Here is a 6,241-nt window from a genome sequence, read left to right as displayed (position 1 = left end):
TGGCATTGGCCATTGTTGGTAGACAGGATACTAGGCTAGATGGACCCTTGGTCTGACCCAGTATGCCCGTTGTTATGTTAAAGACTCAAAGCATGCTAGACCCAGGCTAGTTAACAAAATACATTGTGCCTGGCAAAGAAATTTTCATCACTGAAATAAAAAAATAAAATACTATTGGGGAGGGGATCTAGCAAGTGATTTTTTTGTAAATTCCCTGCCAGGATAGAAATATGTTAGTGATTCTACATGGTCCAGTGGATAAGACAATTGACCAGGAGCCAGGACACCACGGTTTTATTCCCAGCTCAGCCACAGACTCCCTGTGTGGCCTTAGACAAGTCACTTAATGTCCCTACACCACTCTTTGCCATCCGTAAAGAGGGAATAATACAGAGTGGATAAAATCAATTACTTTTTTTTTAAATTAAAAAACAGGTTTATTTTAAAAAATAAACCTATTTAAAGTTAAATTTGCAATTATGACAACCTATGTTAAGGCCTAAACAAAAATAATTTTAATTTAAATTAAGTAGTACATATTCACTGCCCATGTTTTGAAGAAAACCAAATCACTAAACTGGTGAGAGCTACTTGGTAAGCACCTGCAACCTGAGTTTGCAGCACCTTTAGCATGTGACCTTCATTTACTCCATATGAAGAGATGTTCCCTGTCTTGTATTTAAATCTTAAAACGTTACGTTGCCTTGTTCACAACAGATGCAAGACTCAAATTTCATATTTTGTAACTGAAACAAAGGAACTCCAGTACATCAATAGCTAGCAATCAGCAGCCTCACAAAGGCACTCCATTAGACAAGTCAGGAGATCAGTCTTGATTGTACAATTGATTTTGAATTCCTTGCATTATCTTTCATAGTTAAGTAAACATTTTATTCTACATCTTTATTATTGGGGCTTATAACTTCCCAAATTGCTTTCTTTTCAAAAGATTGCAGACAAGGGTAAATAATACATATTAAAAAGTTCTACAGCAGAATTCTTAGATGTTATTTCCAAATTTAATTTTAGCCCTACTAACAAAGTAGCCAAGCATTCTTAAATATCTGTATAATTTCTTTCAGAAACATAAGCAACTGGATGGTTCAAAACAAGTGGTTTTTAAAAGGGTAGAAATTAAAACCCCCACTCAATATTTAAGGCATTTTAAATATAGCCTGGTAAACAAACAGGAAGGGGGAAAATCTTAGCAAATAAAATGAATTTCTCTTGTATAGTTTCTGCCATCACAGCATTGTGAGTACATTTGTAAGCTTGAAGGTCATTCATGTAATCCAAGGATTTAGAAGAGCTCTTACTCCCTCCCTTGAGGAAGATAACTCAGGATTAAGAAACTCTCTTTTAACAATCTTGTGCAATATGAGCAAGATCTCCCCAATATAGTTACGTGAAACTGTGTGATTCTATCTCCAAGTTTAGCAAGAGGCCTGTTGCCATCTCTGAAGATTGTTGCAATTTATTTTTCTGACCCCCCCCCCCCCCCAAAAAAAAAAACAACAACAGTAAACCACAAACACCACACACAGCCCTCCTGTTACAGCCTTACAACTGTCTACCTACAGAGGAACAAGGAGTGTGGTGAAGAATATATGGCTGATTCTCAAGGTAATATTAATAACCCAAATGGCCACAATAATGGGAAGTCTGCAGAATACATTAAGATTGACCAGATGGCTTTTCAAATGTTATGATTATTAGTCCTTTGCTCTGATCCCAGGAGGAATTGAGAGGTTTAAGTGCCCCGTAACCTCTGTTCCAATTGTGACCCCCTCTAAGTTCTATACAGCATGATGCACACTGATGGTACTGAATGCTTCTCTGATTGGTACTCTGTAGAGGCTGTCATTAAGAGCCCACATTCACTGGCAGTTTTGACACTTATTGGAATGTATCTACATTCAGATACAGGTATAAGCATGTCATAACACTCAGTCTAGCTGCTAAATCAGAATCCCATATTATTTCCCTGTTTTATAAAATTGGGCATCACTTTAAAATCAGGTTCTACATTTTCAAATCTTAGTGACTCTTCCTGGCTGCAGCTTCCTTCCTTGGCTTTACCAGCATTCTGGCTAGCTCCAGCTCCCTGTGGGCCCTCCCTTACTAAGATATTTTGCTTGGGCTATTTCTTACTGACATTCTCTTTTCCTCCAAATTGAAAGGCTCCCTTATGTAGACCTTACCAGGCTTGCCTCCCCACCCCCAGAAAGACTGGATTTCTGTAGATCCTTGAATAGCTGCTCCTCTCTGAGCCAGAGAACAGTCTCACTCTGCCTCCCCTTCTTTCCTAGTGCTAGAGGTACCTGGTCTATCTACTAATAGATAATAAACACATGGGCATGCACAGCAATAAAAATTTCACTGTTTTTGGAGGGGTACATTCTGTATCCCCTTCACCCCCTGAGGACAGAGGAGTTCTGTGTCCCTGCCAATTGAGAAGGCCTGTGCCCCGGTTTGTCTCCCTCTTGTGCATGCCCCTGACCTAAGAGACACCCACTGGGACTCTAAATCCTCTCCAGTGATCTGAGCACTACATCACATGGTTTAATTTTCACACTGCACGCACAATGAGTTATGCCCATTTTGCCTTTATTTAACTTTAAGTGTCTGATAAGGCAGCCCCCTGAGAAAATAGATTAAGTGGTCTGAGGTAAACAGGTGATGGCCGTTAACCTACAACTGACCTATGCTGAGCACCTTTGTTGCTGCTCCATAGTAGGAATAGTGTTGTAAGAAACTAGGGACTCTTGAGCATGTACAGGAACTGTGGCCTGGAGAATCTATGCTTAGAGCACAAGCTTGGCAGAGGCCATTTTTAAAAGGAGAAGGAGCTTGTTTTCCAGGGCCAGGTGTGACACTGATCCAGAAAGAGTTAAGCAACTTGCAGGCTAAGTGACCGAAATTCTACCCTTAAAGATAAACTATGAAAGTATTTAAATGATAATTAGAGCTTTTCCTTATAAATAGCTAGCAAAGCCATGTTAGATAGACTAGAGCTTTGAGATGGGGAGCTTTTGAGACTTCTATTGTTAAAGAACTAGAAAAAAGAATGATGGTAGTAGTCTATATTTACCTATATCTTGTTAGAGGTTAACAACGTAATCAGACTGTTCCTGTCACTATATTCTGTTAAATCAGAGATCAAAAAGGAGGCATTAATGTTTAGATAAACTGTGATTGTAGTAATATCATTGACTTTATTTCTCTTGGAAGTTTATGGTAAACTACCTGTAAATGGCAGGAGATGGACAGTTGCCTTATGTTAATCCATGCAGCTAATCATCAGTGGTGCTTAGGAAAAAGGATGTTACTTCAAAGCCACTGTTCTTCACCCAAGGAATGCCTGCTGTCAGAGACCCTGATCCTGTTATTTCAGAGTTGCTTACACTTCATCAGGGGAAGTTTGAGTTTCAAACTTGAGGTCTTCAGTTGCATTATGGATCAGCCCAATATTGGATTATAACCTGATGAACTGATTATGGAAAGGACTCTGCAGCTCTGGAGCTCACCATCTCTACTATGAAACTAACATAAGAACTGTATTAGTATCTGTTTGTATAATGATCTTTTAACAAATAAACTAAGATTTTTTTTAAAGAAGTGTAGTTAATAAGAATTGGCTGTAAGTATGTATTTGGGCAAGATCAGATATATTCATTGACCTGGAGGGTAATATGTCCAATCCTTTGGGATTGATGGAACTTTTTATAATGATGGACAAGATTTTCAGTAATCCTCATCATATTTGACTCGTCTGTCGGCGGGTGAGAGCAAGGGCTCAAGACTGGGTTCATTTAAGAGAACTATATTTCTGGCTTCTGGGTAACTAGTAAGAAGTTATTGTAGAAGCAGTTTTGTCGTTGACTTGGCACATCTAAATATTAGAACCACCACCTGTTTTGATGACTGTCTGCCCAATTCTTTGCAGTTTGCCTTAACTGAGCAATCTCAGCAGCCCCACTCCCTCCAGGACCCTGGTCACACCAGGTGACATCAGAAGGTGACAATGAGTTATAAACTTGATACTCCTCCTTCTACTGAGGTAGGGCATTGGTAATAGGACTCCTGGTATGAACCGTTTCCGTAGCCAATGTCTGACCTGATAGCTTGCTTAAAAAGGTCTTCAGTGGTCTAGATCATTCTAGGAGACACGCAGAGCAGGATACACAGTGTCGTTCTAGCGAGGAATGGGAAGGCAGTATGTTTGGTTGGCTGAATTGTCCAGCCCTGGTCTGATTATTCTGAGAAAAGCCAGGTTGCAAATCACAGCCTCTCATTCACCAAACCAAGTAGGATCAATGTTCTCTATCTTTTTCCTGTGTATGGAATGAGCTCAAGTTTAGAACCCATCAATAATCTTCCCCCCCACCCCACTCTCTCCTTTCAGCACTTCCTTTTTCATTTCTTCCCTCGTGTCTCATATTTCACTATATACATTCATTATTGTCTGCTCTCTCTCACTGCTTTCATTGTGTTTGCTTCACTATCTGTCCCCCTTTTCCTCTCCCCATCACTTTTATCATAGAAGGCAGGGGAGGGAGGGAGGGAGAGGAAAAGGAAGAGGGGAAAAGAGTAAAGGAGAAACAGGGACTTTGAGGGCTTCTCAAATAGCATGAGAAGCAGGATGATCCGGATAACTAAGTTTGGGGCTATAACAATGGACTTCTGCACCCTAATGCTCACATAGTAACACCCTTTGGTTGTTTTACACAAATTACTTAATCCATCTGTCTTAGTTTCCCCGATTGTAAAACTGGGTTAGTGCTACTTACCCACCATATAGAGGTGATGTATACACTTTACAAATATGAATAGATTTACACGAGTGCTACAATTCACACTTATGCCAGTACTGCCATTGACACCACAGCTGGGATCACAGGCCTATTGTGAAACCTTGTACAAACAGGTAGTAAGAGACAATCCCTGCCCTGAAGAACCTACCATCTAAATCATAGGGTGGAGGGAGAAACAGAAGTGAAGTGATTTACCCAAGGTCACTTCATCTTAGTGGCAGAGACTGGCATAGAGCCCAGGTCCCTAGAGCTCAGTGCTCTAGCCATTAACCATACTGCCATAGTTCTAAAAGAATGCAGGAATCTCCCAGTTTATTTGGCTAATTGTCCTTTGCCAAACTTTCTAAAATGCTAGTAACTATGCCCAGGCCCCCAAGAAACACAGGTGCACTCTTTGTACCTGCAACAGGAGAATAAGATAGTGGGCCCCTCCAAAATACTCTTCCCTTATCCATAAAATTAGTTATCTCTGGGTCTGTCCTAAGGATTAATCTCACTAGTTCTCCTCAAACCAGCCAGGCCTGTGCATAGTGCCAGGTCATCTGTAACTGGGGGGAGAGAAGAAAGGAGGAAGGATAACAAGGGAAAAGCAGGGAGATGAGATAAAGGCCTTTGTGGATACAATCCATGCCTTTTAATCATTGTAAGACTCTTAGATACTATATGCCCATTTCACTTTTGCCCTGCATCTTGTGAAGTCATTTACAATAGTGTAAAATGCTACCACTTAAGCACAAGTTGTTCCCTGGACTTCAAAGTCTCCAAGGGACTTCAAGGTGCAGGGTAATGGTGAAACACTAATTTAGCTATAAATTTCAGATTAGTACATTTTCCTTCCTAAAATAGAAACACAGGCATTGCCATATTGGCTCAGACCTGAGGCCCCTCTAGTCCAGAATCTGCCAGTGCCCTTTACCAGAGGATTTACACAGAGCTGTAAGAACCCAGGAGTAGGCAGTTGAAGGTGAATAGAATGTGCTCCTCCTCACATTAGAACTCATCCTGATCTAATAGTTAGAGGTTTAAACCCTGAAGTATGACATTTCATATCCCTTCAACATTGTCATCTAGAGTTAGCATAATTAATGATGCTCTTGATACTCATAAAATGTCCAGTCCCTTTTTAATTGTGTTAAATACTTGGTCTCAATGAGTTCCACAGTTTAGTTATACATTGTGTGAAAAAGTATTTCCTTTTAGCAGTTTTAATTTCCTACTTCTCAGTTTCATTAATGTCACCATTACTTTGCAGGCGCCCTGATTCTGCTGTAAAGAATCACTTTTTTTTTTTAAACTCTTAGCTATTCAGTCCATTTTGGCCCTTCTAATTTCCTTCTTACATTCTGCCTGCTGTAAAATTTATACTCCTGTTTATTGGCTTCATTAGGATCAGCTTTAAAAAAAAATGAAGTATTTGTTTGGCTTGA

Source organism: Chelonoidis abingdonii, chromosome 1 (genome assembly GCF_003597395.2).
Source record: "Chelonoidis abingdonii isolate Lonesome George chromosome 1, CheloAbing_2.0, whole genome shotgun sequence".
NCBI lineage: Eukaryota > Metazoa > Chordata > Testudines > Testudinidae > Chelonoidis > Chelonoidis abingdonii.
This window is presented reverse-complemented; position numbering follows the sequence as displayed.